Raw genomic sequence first — 13,499 nt, forward strand, 5'->3', positions numbered from 1 at the left:
CACCTGGGACTTTGCCACTGGCCAGGAGAAAACCGTTTCCGGGGTCTGGACCCTGAGTCCTGCCTCAGGGTCCCACTGAATGGGGGCCCAGAGTGAGGCCTGGTCAGCTTTTCTTTTTGCCTCTTGGGAAGTCAGCTGGAACAAGAGTCTGAACTTTAATTTCACTTTCTTTTTTTGCCGGTCTCTAATAATCTGCCACGTCCTGAGGACCGTACTGCAAGCCTGGCTGAAGATTTCTTCAAAAGAAAACCCCCAACCAGGTTGGACACATTAGCGTTGTCAGCACGACTGTTACCCTCCTTCAGAAGAAAGGTCAACAAATAATTTCAGCTTTGTTTAAAGCCTCTTTAATGGATTCTATAAAATGCTCTAATTACCAATGATTATCCATCGAAGTGCTTGCAAGCTTTTTAAAGCCTTTCTACACCCATTTCACTTTGTTCACACAGAGTTCAAGTTCTCTGGTGTACTTAAGCAAGAGGAGGCATTTCTTTTCTTATTTATTTATTTTTTTGATCATGTAATGTGGAGTGTTTGTAAGGCAGGCAGGCTCTCTCTCGTCTCGGGCTGAAGCAGAGAGCTTTCACTCTAGTCTTTATCTTGTTGCCCAATAAGAAATGAACTGCCATCTATACGATATGGAAGTTCTTCTTGTCAAACATACTGTACTTGCCTTCTGGTTTAGTCCGGATCCCAAGCGGTGTCTCATTTGAGCCCCACCGCGGGGAACCGGAGGGTCCACTTGGACAGGATTCTCAGCTTCTGCTGCACTATGGACATTTGAGCTGGATCATTCTCTCCTGGTGGCGTTTAGCAGTATCCCTGGATGCTACCCACTGGATGCCAATAGCACTACACCCCCGTTGCGACAACCACAAATGTCCTCAGACCTTGCCAAATGTCCCCTGGGGGGGGGGGTCAAAATGATCCTTGGTTAAAAACTGTTTTTAGAGGAGGCGGCTGAGGCTCAAAGGCCTTGCCCAAGGCCCATCAACGGGGGACCGTGGGGCGGGTATCTCCTGGCACGGGGGGGGGGGCACGGCAGCCCCCAATCCAGCAGAGCGCGCCACCTCTTCCTCTCCTGTCCCCTGCTCTGCGTCCCGCTGCCTGTCCTGCTGCCCATTTCCAGCATGAACGTCTCCATTCGGCCAAGTTGCCTCCTGGACGTTCAGGGTTTCATGTTCGGTTCTTCTGCCTCCGAAGCCTCAGGCTCCCGAGGATCAGACGACGGGTCCGCTTTTCGCACCGCCCAGCAGGGGACGGCGCGCCGGGGGGGGCTCTCAAGCCAGTCGGGGGCGCGTGCCCCACAGCGCCCCGTGAGCTCGCGTGGCTGTGCCCCCGGGCGGCAGGGGCGGGAGTGGAGCCACCGGGCTGGGGGCTAAGCCGCCGACGGCGCCCCCGGGGCTCCCGGAGAACATTCTGCACTCCTCGTGTGTCCCCCGTCCCGCTGGAACCGCGGCCTCGGGCTCACCGCTCACCGCGTGCCGCGCGACCTCACCCCGTGCACCGTGACGCCGCCCCCTCAGCATCTCTCTCCGCCGGCTTCCCTTCTCGCGCAGGTAGCGGACTCGGGCGACAGCTCCACGGCGGGCTGGGCGGGCGGGAGTGCGCGTGCGCGGTGTGCGTGCATGCGCGCACGCGCGCGCCTGCCTCGCTCACCGCCTTTGCGTGCGTGTGCGTTCGTGGTGTGGGGACGGGCGCGTGCGCGTGTCGTGATGGCCGGCGCTGCTCTTCAGGGCCCCGGTGCCCCGTGGGCTAACCTCACGCACGCTTTGGAAACGCTGGATTGAACAAGTGGGACGGGATTCTGAATTGCAGGACTTCTCAGAGCCTTTAGCTGCTAATGTGCTCCGTGACTCTCACAGGACAATACCGGATACAACAGTTGCCAAAGTCCTTTGACCACAGGACCCGTTTTCTTTTCACGGCGTACCTTCGCGTCGCCGCTCACGCGATATTCTTCGGGGAGAGTGTCGTCCGGATGGGAAGGCGCACCTGATTCCCCCTCGTTGGCCAGTTCTAAGGTAGCTTTGAGACCAGGAGGGTTAAGCAGGGACCCAGTATGGAGACCCCAACGCCCCTTGGGTTTGATGGCTCCCAAGAGGCTGGATTCTGAGCAGGACCCTGGAGAAGAGGAGGCCTTCCCCAAGCCGTGGCGGTAAGTCTGGACGACCTGACGCGCCTGTCCATGTCAGTGGCCGTGGCAGTGAGCGGTGTGGCCGCAGAAGCCGGGGCCGGGGGTTGCGGGGGAGCCCAGAGGGCGACGCGCCCACCCTCCTCCTCCTCCTCCTCCTCCTCCTCCTCCTCCTCCTCCTCCTCCGGCGGAGAGGTGAAAGGGGCCAGAACGCAGGAAGAGAAGGGAAAACAGAAGTTTCCATTTGTACCGGATGGTTTTGTTTTTTTATCTGTTTGCAAATGTTCAGTGTAATGGTTTGAAACCCAGACGTGTAGCTGCCGCCGCCCACACACAGAGCTGCAGTGGCACTGAGCTTCAGCAGGCAAACCCTATCACCAGCGTCGGCCATTAAACCCGAACCCACACCAGGGCAGGCTGCACACCTACCCCCCCGTGTCCCTCTGCCACCCCCCCCACCGCCCCGGCACCCCCGACACCCACCACCCTCCACACACACGATTTTTTTTTTTTTTTTTTTAAATTTCCAGCACTCGGTTTTCTCTAGAGAAGGCATAGAGAGAAGCAAGGCAGAGATGGGACGAGCAGGGAGAATACTCCTGCCTCATCGGAGCCACCGGTTTTCCGGAGAGCGCGGCAGCCCCCACCTGCCTGTGGACTGAGCACGTGAAGGTGAGAGAGGTCTTTGTGATTTCTTTATGCACCTGGAGGTCTGGGATGCAAGGCCAGATGAAGGGACCTTAATCCTTGAGCCTTGTCTGTTGCCTCCCGAGTGATTATATCAGGCAAGCATGATGGATGCTTCCTTCCAAGCACACGTAGGTCTCTCTGACACAAGCCCCCAGTCAGGTCCCTGTGAGAGCTTTCGAACCAGGGGGCTTCTGGTTCCCCCCCTCCTCCACTTTCCAGCACAGCCTCCCAAGCCTGAGCTGTGGAATAAGGTCTGAACCCGCCTTTGGCTTGACCTGTTGATTTCCACCTGAGGCTGCTAACCCTTCCTCCCCGAAGCGAGCGCTGACCCCGTTCTTTTGGGGCCGTATGGAATGGGGCTCCATGCAAGGGGCTTTGGGAAACCTGTTTCCCCGGTGGCCCCAAGCCCAGTCATCAGAAGCAATCAGACCCAGCTGTCCAGCTAATCTGTACGAAATAGGCTTCCTTCCCAGTAGAAATCAACAAAGTTTAAAATAGAAGGGACTGTAATCGGAAACAAAGCCATAGAGTTCTGTGTGTGATGCAACAGGGTAGAAGCATCCGCATGGAAAATATTAAGGACAAATTACATAGCTCCCAGCCATGTGAGCCAGGAAAAGAGATGATTTCCTTGCTTATTAAGCATGTTTGTGGGCCGGAGGGTAGCCAAGTGGGGACATCTCTTTGGGAAGGTTCGAACCACACAACACGAAGGAGAGAAGTAGGAGAACAACAAGATGGAGGGAGAGAAAAGAGGCCATCATCTAACGTACACGTAGGAGAGAAACAGATGAAAAAACTCCGAATTCTGTGCAGTCAGGGGATGAATCAGTTGGAATAGATCTATTTTTAGTTTTCAAGATCTGCTGTTACATTTTGCCTGGCATTAATTAGTGTCACAGGCATGTTTCACCCACTGGTTCAGAAGGGCCTTAGCATGTCATTCAAAGCGGGAGACGCCGGCCCTCGTGTATGGGCGCTCTCCGGTCCTACGAGTCTGTCTCTGACACACACGTGTCCAGAATGTTCTGCGCTCTGACCTTGCCCTCTCTGGGCGTATCCGTTAATCTCCTGGCTCCAGCCCTTGGAGGTCTGGCCACTGGCCAAGAGAGAGTTGTGATTTTGCCGTGCTTTGTTTTTCCAAAAGGAAAGGCCGTACGAGCTGAAATTGGTGGGGGGGGGGGGGGTGGAGAAAAACGATGTTGGATCATAGCTTAGATAAACAAAACTGGCTTTGGAAGTAACTCTGCCACCCCAGAGAAGAAGAGCGAGGTCCCCGATCTCCAAACAAGGCTGATTTTGATAGAGCCCATTTCATGACCGAGGAACATCTCCCGATGTAGTTTAGACACAGTGTAATATTTTAGCAGGAACTAATTTTGGGTCTAGGTTGATCGCATGTTGGCACGGTCGCATGTGTGTGAAGCTAATTACCCTGAAAAAGCCTGTTGGTGTTTCAGAGCTGAGGCTGTAAACCTGACGAGCAGTTTAAATGTAGGACTTAGCATGGGCGTGGCACCTTGCTTTCTGAGGTGACAACGGGACAGCAGCCAGCTTGAGTCAGAGGCAAGAATGAGAGGTGGAAGGCCAAACGGTAGTGGAGCTGTGGGGACAACTGTTTCTGTATCTTTGCAACGATGATCCGGTCAATAAGAAAGTGGGAGTACATCAGGGGCCCTGATCAGAAGAGACCCGCCTTCTGTTCTCTGATGTTATTCAGACTGTTCTCCTGCTGTCCTAGAGTCAGACCGCGTCGCCAGCTGCTCATGGTTCAGTGCCACTTGTCAAGGCCTGTGTAGGTCTTCGTTTAGTTTACAGTTCACTTCTGGTTGGCCCATCCAAGGCAGGCGCGTGGACGACCTCTTCCGAGCAGGCTGGGAGAGTTCCCAGGGCATGGGGCTGGCCTCTGTGTTGAGTGGAGAAACAGAGCATAGATGAGCACTGGCCAAGTCAGTTTTCAGTCCTGAAGAAGAGGTGCCAACTGAATTTCTGAAGTTGTTAAGAGCACGGGTCAGAGGGTATGAGGAAGCAGGGCACTGACCTTGGGTGTCATGCCCTGAGGCCCCACCCCTTCCATCCCTCCACCCAGACGGCTGATTCAAGGGTCTTGGGCCCCCCAGTCTCAGTTAGGTGCCTCGGCCCTCCTGACCACCCCATGCCCCTTGAATGCTGCTGGCCACATCCTTCACCAGGGCATCTCTGGCCTGGCATCCTGAGCAGGCACCGCTGGGTTATTCTGGGCTGGGGACACCTGTGTTCAGCCATGGCGAGAGGTCACGAAGGGGGAGGCAAAGAATCGTCTCTCTATTGGTAATAAGGATCTCTGGCCCCTTTCAGGCCAGCCGTGTCCGTGGCCATGGCTGTACAAGCTGAGGGCCATCTCAGTATGTCAGATAAGGCAGGTGGCTTTCAGACTTTTGAGACCTGACTTGAGGATGCCATTAGAAATCAAAGGAAATCTTCCTCCGGTTCCCAAAGCCTATAGAGTTCTTTGATTGCTTTGTGATCTCTTTATGCGCAGGGAGGACCGATATATGAGATCAGCTGAGATCTTAATCCTTGAACCCTGTCTCAGTGGTGATGAAAGTCCCAACTAGAGAAGGTGCTGTTCCTGCCTCGTGCTTTCTCCCTTTCTTCCTTGCAATGGGCCCGTGAGGCTGGTGTGCTCTCCCATCACTGCTTTAAGGAGGAGGAAACTGCAACGTTCCCCTTTTATTTTTAGTGTTTTTATCTTAAAAATATGAAAAATTCGCATTGCACTCCATAGTGCATCCATCGATCGTACTGTGAAGTCGCACTCGCCGCTAAAAAACAAGAAATTTGGAAGGAAAATGGTCACTCCCAAGCGTGGCCCGTGTTCACCTGTAGGGCCAATCGGTGGTCCTTCTGTGGCCCTTCGCCCATTCCAGATGAACAGGTGTCCCGGCTGGAGAAGCCCGAGCTGAGTCCACTGGAGGGTCAGCCTGCAACGCCCCGGGTGCAGTGCTCTGTGCACATTTTGTGTTTGCGCCTTCCGCGCTTGATGGTGACTCCCAGTCAGAGGTTGGACTCCCCGAGCCGTGTCCCTTCCCTGCCCCGGCCCCCCCCCCCCCCCCCCACCGCGTGAATAAGGAATTGGGCACGTGCTCACCCCTGTGCTCTGCAGAGGGTCCCAGGCGACTGGCGTGTGATGGGGAAGCTGGGCAAGGGGCTCGGGGGAGGAGGCTCTTACCCCGTGTGGGGCGGGGCTCTCCTGGGAGCCCCCAGAGGGAGAGCCTCCCTCCCCAGCGGCCCCTGCCCACAGGCCCTCCCTCTTCCTCTGCGACCTGCCACGGGCCTCACATCCTGAGAGGAACCCTAGAAACAGGCCCTGTTGATGCAAACACACGTACCCTTCGCCACAGGAAGCGTCGCCTCACGTTCACAGCGACAACCACCGGGCTCCTCGCAGAAACCAAAGAGGAACAGATTTTAGATTTTTAACTAAGCTAGGAAACACACGTTCCTCCCTCCCTCCCTCAGCAATGTTCAGTTCACCTCACGTGTAACCTCTGCTCTCCCTGTCCTACACTGGGAAGCCGGGCACTTAGGAAATCAGGTCCGTGTTCTCTGGGTGTAGGTGGAAGCCGTGAGAGAAGAGAGCGTTAGGAACAGTGGAAGCCGGTGGGCATCGAGTCCCGGGTGGGGTGGTCACATAAAACAACAGGATCCCCAGTTACAATGTGAATTCCGGGTATGCAGCCAGATAACGTTTTTGTGTTGCTTTTGGTATAAATGTGTCCTCAGCACTGCACGGGACATGCTCACACTAATGTTTTATTCACCGTTTCTTTGAGATTCAGATTTAACTTGGCACCCGCATTTGTATGTATTTGCTACATCTCGCGACCATAGCACAGGGGGCCCAGCATCCGAGACCCTGAAACTGCATCCGGGAAGAACGTGGGGCCCGCTTCTCCACCCAGACTTCCCCCCGGCCCTCCGATAATAGCGAGGCGGCCGTCGCACCCTGGCAGGTGCTCGGCACCGGGCAGATGCCAGCGTTTTCTGTGCGGGAAGGGCTCGTTGGGTGCGCCCGCTGGAGGGGTGCCGTTTTATCGGTCGTTCGCGGGGAGACACCGAGGCCCAGGGAGGCGGCTGTGACTTGCTGGGTGCTCGGAGTCAGCTCTTGGCCCGTCTCACCACGTAGTACTTTCTAGTAGTGGGTGGTAAGCAGCACGCATCACTGAGAGAAACCAGGCTTCAGAGGAGCAGTAATGACAGGTTAGCTTGGGAGTGCTCTGTGCAGAGATGGGAAGGCTGTGTCAATACATGCACATTATGTGCAAATACACTTGGCCCCCTCGCAGGCTCACCTACCCGATGGGACCCCCCCGGCCCCCCGCCAGCACAGCCCCCGCCACCCTGGGTTTCTGGCAGGGCAGGTGTACCCAGCTGAGCGCTGCTGGGCCCCCGGCGAGGTCCACGTCCCCGGGCGCACGTGGGCCGGGACAGGAGGCGTGTGTGTGTGCGCGTGAGCGAGTGCACACACGTGCTCTGTCTGTGCGGATGAAGACGCGAGGGGGCTGGCGTGGAGGTGGATGTGTGGGGCTGGAGGAGGCGTGTTGACATGTGCGTGACTTTGCCGCCTTGAGCTGTGCACGCAGGCTGCGTGCCTTCCGTCTCCTGGGGTGACCTCTCCTGAGGCGGGAGGCAGCCCCTTTCTCTGGGCACCCTTGTGCCGAGATGGCCGGCACTGGATGCTACTGAGGACGGTGACTGCGACCGTCACGCTCCCGTGACGTCTGCCCGGAGGTCGGCCTGTCCCGTGGCGAGCGCCTCGTACCCGATTCTCCCGAGTGCCTGTGTGATGATGATTGTCCCCGCTTGACAGGCAGACGGATACACGGAGGCTTTGACAAGTAAGGTGGCTTGCCCACGGCTGAGGAGACACCCGGCCGAGCTCACCCCCAGATGCCCCGGGCTCCCGTGGCCCGCAGCTCAGCCAGGTGCATCACGGCCCGCTGAATCAAAGACAGTATTCAGACCTTGATCCCGGGCACGGACTTTCTGAAGAGGGAGCGCCGTCTTGAAAAGTTCTGGGTGGGGGTTTGCGTCAGATGAACTGAGGTGGTCTGGGATTTGTATTCTCAGAGTTAAGACGGCTGGCCTCGGACATCGGGGGCGCTGGGAGGCGTTCTCCGAGACGGGGTCTGAGCACAGGGGCTGCTGACAGGGAGGGGGTCGCCCGTCTCTCTTGTTAGCTGAAGCAGGGAGCTCGGTGTCGTGGCGACACGTGCTGGTGGGGCCGGTAGCCTGGGTCTGAATGGCGTCTTTGCTGGCGACCGGCCGAGCGGGTGGCTCCAAGCTGCCTCACCTGCGTGACCCTCCTTCTCCTCTTCTGTAAAGCGGGCGTGCGTGGTGACCGCCTGCCCCCCGTCGTGGCTCGGAGGTGTGGCTGGCCTGTCCCCCCACCGGTGTTGGCTGTTATTAGTCTTTGCTGTGTGCTGGGGGCCGCAAGAGGTCCGGCGGTAGAAAATGTGGGACTCTGACCTTTGAAGGTCCCGGCGTCCAGAGAACCAAGCATTGGGATGAACAGTAAGCTTTGGGAATGCCAGGCTGGAGGAGCAGGTGCGAGCAGGAGCACAGGGCACGGGGGGGGGGGGGGGGGGGGGGGGGTCCTGAGCTGTTCCGTTTGGGGGGAGGGCTCGTCCACTCTTTCACTCCTGCCGGGCGGCGGCCTCGGAGCTGGCGACAAGGTAGAAAGGTCCCCGGCCTGTGGGGTTTGCGTCACGAGCAGGCCATGACACCTGTAACGTTCCGTGACAACCGTGATGAGTCCGGAGGTCCGACTTGGCCTCGGAGCGGGCATCTCAGAAGGCTGCCCTGGGGGCTGGGGACGTTCTGACAGATGAAGGCCTCGCGGGGACGGTGAGGCAAGGGGGAAAGGAAGGAGTTCTGGCCGTGGGGCCCGGTCCTGACTGGGCTGGAGTGTGAGCCGTGGCGAGGCCAGTGCCGCTGGGACGCAGGAACAGGACGCGGGCTTTGGGGAGGGACTCCAGAGGTGACAGAGGCCGGGGCCCCGCGGGTCGTGCAGGCGGAGCAGATCACGGAGTTACGGGACCCCCAAGGGGTTGTCACCGGTGTGAGGTGCTGGGTGTAACCGTGTGTTTGGGGGCTGTCCCTCTGGCCGTGGAGCGGAGAGCGGGTCTGTGAGGGACAAGGGGGAAGGTTGGTACTGGCTTGTGCCAGCCGTGGCCCCGCGACCGGACCACAAATCCTTCCTGGCTGCCCTCGTCATCCCCAACCTGCTTGGCGCCCGGAGTGGCGTCTGCATCGACCCCGTTCCTGAGGTCCCCCCTCCCCTGGCCTCCCCGCCACCTTCCTTGGGAGAATGCGTGCGTCGGCTGCTGGCCCTCTGGCTCGGAGTTCTTCCCTGCCGCACCGTGTTCTGCACGGCCAGACCCGAGGGAAACAGGAAGGAGTCTGCAAGATGTTCAGCGCGCTCAGCATCCGCTGGCTGCCTCTGGAGGAGGTCAGGGCCGCTTCCCGTTTGTCCTCACGGGGCCAGGCGCATCTGCACGGGCTGGGCTTCCCGGGGAGGCCGCGAGGTGAAGAGCGTCACTGTGCCGAATGCTGTCCGGGCGGCTTGGGTCTCCCAGCTGCCGGGACCTGATTGGGAGGCTGGCGGGACATGCCTGCCTGTCCCCATGGGGGGCAGGTCAGAGATGGGGTGTCCCCGCCGTGCTGAGCTGCCGAGGGACAGGGACTCTGCGGGCCAGACCAGCCTCGCAGAGGGAACTACCGCCCCGTGGCTTCGCGCTGCGGCGAACTCCCTTGAAAAAGCCACAGGTGACACTTGCCCTCCCACGGCGGCCGAGGCCTTGTTCAGCAGTTACTTATGAAGCACCTACTTGGGGCTGGGCCCGGAAAGTTAGATCTGTGTCCATCTTTTCAAGGAGGGCATGGTGTAGTGAGAGAAAGTGTCGTGTCCAGTGGTCCTTGGGGTATACTGTGCTGGGAGCGGGGGGCAGGAGGCAGGAGGTGGAAGCTGCCACGGGGCCCTGGAAGGGGAGGGGGTCCCCGCTGCCCGAGCGAGTTGGGTCATGCCTTGTGGAGGACACAGCATTTAAACAGCCCGGATCCATTTTTCCCCGCTCAGGGACAGGGAGGCGTGCACCCAGAGCTGGGCTTCTCCGAGGACGCGCCTCTGCGCGTTCACACGCGCGGCTAAATCCCGCAGAAGGCGTGTACGGCCCCTTTCGAACGGGCACCCGTGTGGTCTCGTCTCCGAGCAGCTTGACGAGTGCCAGGTTCAGGGCGGAAAACAGTAAGTGATTCGGTAGCACACGTCCTTTGCTAGGAGTTTTGTTTCGGCCCCTGGGGGGCCCGCGTGCTCCACAGCAGCACATGTCAGATTTCTTCTTCTTCCATGCGCTCTCTCTCACGCGGTGACCCTGCTGTTTCTCTCGGCTGCTCTCCCCACCTTCACACCTCGTCTGATCTTTCTTACAATACAATTTCTCCTGTGGCCTAAAAAGCTCTGCATCGGCTGTTGTCTGCCCGCCCTCTGCCCTGTCATCCTGCTCTCTCCTCTTTGCTATTATTACTCCGTATGCCCTTGGCCTTCTGCCGGCCTTAACCTGCCAAAGGAGTGCTTGCCCCGGGGCCTTTGTACGCAGTGCTCCCTCTGTCTGGAACCCGTCGCGCTCGTGTTTCGTCATAGCTGAATCTTTCTTCTATTTCAGGTCTCTTCCCAAGGATGCTCCCCCTTCCCTTTCTCTCACCCCTCATCAACCCATTCCATTTTTCTGTCTTCAATACACTTATTTTTCTCGGAAGTTACCCCACTCATTTGTGTGTTTTCTTAGTTATGATTCTCTCTCTCACTATGCTGTTGGCCTCACGAGGGCAGGGACCTTCTCTGTCTTCTTCTCCCGTGATCCTCTGACCTAGAGCAGACTTTAGAACCTGGCTGGTACTCAAGAAATATTTGGTGAACGTGTACCTGTTGAATGCAAATCCCCAGACACCTGGAGGGGGGGGGGGCAATGTCTTCATTTTTCATTGCTCTTGTGGGCTAGTATCTGCCTGTTTGGAATTTCCCCGTATTTTCTCCCCAGTTATCTTCATTATGCGTCACAGGAAAGATCAAAAAGCATGTTAGTGAAGCCCAAACCCTCTCAAGGCAGCGGGAAGTGAATAGACTGCACGAAGCCAGGACACCTTTTAGCGGTCAGGAAAACAGGCAAGGCTGGGCACACGTGTGCATCGTGTGAGCGTGTGTCTGTGTCTACACACATGTGCAGGTTACACCAGGACAGAATTCGTGACAGCCAGAGCTTGGCATCACGGGTAATGGCGTGGGCTCTGGTGAGAGGCGGGTTCTGGTCCCCCTTCTGTGATCTTTAAAACGAGGCGGGGGGGCGCCTGGGTGGCGCAGGCGGTTAAGCGTCCGACTTCAGCCAGGTCACAGTCTCGCGGTCCGGGAGTTCGAGCCCCGCGTCGGGCTCTGGGCTGATGGCTCGGAGCCTGGAGCCTGTTTCCGATTCTGTGTCTCCCTCTCTCTCTGCCCCTCCCCCATTCATGCTCTGTTTCTCTCTGTCCCAAAAATAAATAAACGTTGAAAAAAAAATTAAAAAAAAAATAAAACGAGGCGGGTGGCAGATCGGCTTTAGCTCGAGTACCGAGTCTGGCTGGAGGTCCGGGCAAAGGGGCTTCTGATGCCTGGCTCTGTGGGGAAGAGCACCGTGACCAAGTAGCCATGGGTGTTGTCGGGGAGGGGATACGCCCCTGTACTTGGTGTTCCGGGGTCACGTGATCCCTGCAGTAGCTTTAAGTCTAAATTCCAGGAGCCCTCGTCCTTTGGGAATGGTGGGGGATGGGTTGGGGAACCTGAGCGAAGGGGCCAATTCTCCCACTTGGGAAGACTTTATCTTCAGAGCCTGGTCTTGAGAGATGTGCTACAGAAGCTCTCTCCTGGAAGGCAGCAAGTGATAGACAACCCCAGGAAGGTCTGGGTGAGTTGTGTGTTTCTTCTGGGGCTCAACCAAACTCCCAGAAGTTCCCAGCACTTGAAGGCAGGTCCTGCTGGGAGCTGGAGGTCCCCGTGCCTCTGGAAGCATGACATCAAGGTCATGCCGTCTCTTCCCTCTGGATGTGGACGGCACTCTGAACTCTGGCTTTGGAGGGAAATTGGGTGGCTTACAACTTGAGCTCTTCTTCCTTCCAAAAAGGCTTTGGGGGAACTTATGGTAAGAACACACCCGGGGGTAGAACAGTGGGAAGTAAAGCCAGAACGTGAGATCAGAGGCCACCGAGAGGAAGAAGAGAAAACCAAATCTCCAGGACGGTCCAGGGCCTCTCAGGCCGGGACTTGGATTCGAGGAACAATCATCATGTGGTTTCATAAGGACAAAAGGATTCTTGGCCTGGAGAAGTAGCTGGCAGAGGCTGATATACAAATCTGCGTTTTAATCTGTTTACTGAAATGTTTAAACATACTGTTTTTGTAAATACATCCAGAAGACACTGATTAGCCAGTCTCCCAAGGGGTGGGGTGGAGTGGGGTGGGGTCTCAACCCTGCCATTTTGTTTCCCATCTGGACCAGTGAACTCTTCTCCTTAAAGAAAGAAAAATGAAACCCAAAGTCCTTACATAAGAAACTTTTGGGATTTGGGGGTGGGGGAAGAAACCAGTTTCTCTTGTTATCGTTGAAGTGTAAGGCTTTTTCTTTCTGCTCTAAAAACTTAATCCACAAAAACTGGGTGACGCCAACGAAATCACTTCAGGTGCTGGAAATGATTTCAGTTTTATGCTCTGTGATTAAGAGTCTGATAGCCAGGTGCGCCTTCCTAAATAGGGATACAATTTGTAGGGAAACAAAACGCCCTGCCTTCCCCTCGCCCTTCGTCCGTCACTCAGGCAGCCAGGGGCGATGGTTTGCGGCAGGCAATTACCGCGGAGAACATCGGGTGTAATGGGCCCTGGGAGGCTTTGTACCTTTCCCCCGACGCCGCAGTCGCCGGGGGCGAGGCGCGAGCCGGCTGCGTGGACCGTCTCCATCAGCGCGACGGGAGCTGTTCCGGAAAGGGGCAGGGAAGGGGGGGGGCCCGTGTTCCCAAAGAGCCTTCGCCGCGCGGGGAGCGGACGCTTTGGGGGAGGGCATCTTGTGAGTCAGAGGGACGTCATCTCAGTGAAGTGCTGCTGGTCTCTCTGGACGGAGCCTTTTAAAACATTGTAACGCTAGGGAGCTATCTTCACGGACGTCACAAACGTGTCTGAGGGCCGCATCAGTTATTATTACCGTAATGGCGATAACACGGCTCGGGGGCACGGGACGTGGTGAAAGCAGGTGCCTCTGAAGACACGTGTTCTAACTACAAAGGTCGCGCGCGGCCTGGTGATGAGGGCCGCCGGGGACCGGCCCCTTCCCGTCACGGTGCCCCTGAAGGGAAGGGCGTTGGCCCCCGCCCCCCAGAAAGGCAGTCACGAAGTCTGGGCCGGGGCTGGGCTGGACCTCCCAGCCCAGCGCCCCTTCCACGATCCCACAGCGCCTCTCTCCTCAGCGGAAGGAAGGAAGGAGGTGGGGGAGAGCGACGCTCTCGGTGGGAATAAAGTTTCCATTTCAATTATTCAGCTGATCCTTGACCCCCATTACCATGGATAATCAAAAGCTGGCTGGATGCATCATATTTTAAATAAAAACATTGTTTA

The 13,499-nt window shown here is 57.2% G+C and overlaps 1 protein-coding gene across 2 annotated transcripts in view; it reads left to right on the forward strand.

The window, feature by feature from the left end:
• The first annotated feature begins 1,729 nt into the window (after positions 1-1,729).
• The window catches only part of ZNF831 (zinc finger protein 831), a 108,368-nt gene continuing 96,598 nt past the window's right edge, over positions 1,730-13,499 (forward strand). Inside the window, exons 1-2 of one of the 2 annotated variants that reach the window (XM_040459793.1) lie at positions 1,730-2,158; positions 2,665-2,806. The gene's annotated coding sequence lies outside the window, so the exon portion shown is untranslated. Of the gene's footprint in view, positions 2,159-2,654; positions 2,807-13,499 lie in introns of those variants that run through there. The other variant, XM_040459794.1, reaches the window with a different exon arrangement.

Source organism: Herpailurus yagouaroundi, unplaced genomic scaffold (assembly GCF_014898765.1).
Source record: "Herpailurus yagouaroundi ecotype Mexico unplaced genomic scaffold, PumYag 246, whole genome shotgun sequence".
NCBI classification, from domain to species: Eukaryota; Metazoa; Chordata; class Mammalia; order Carnivora; family Felidae; genus Herpailurus; species Herpailurus yagouaroundi.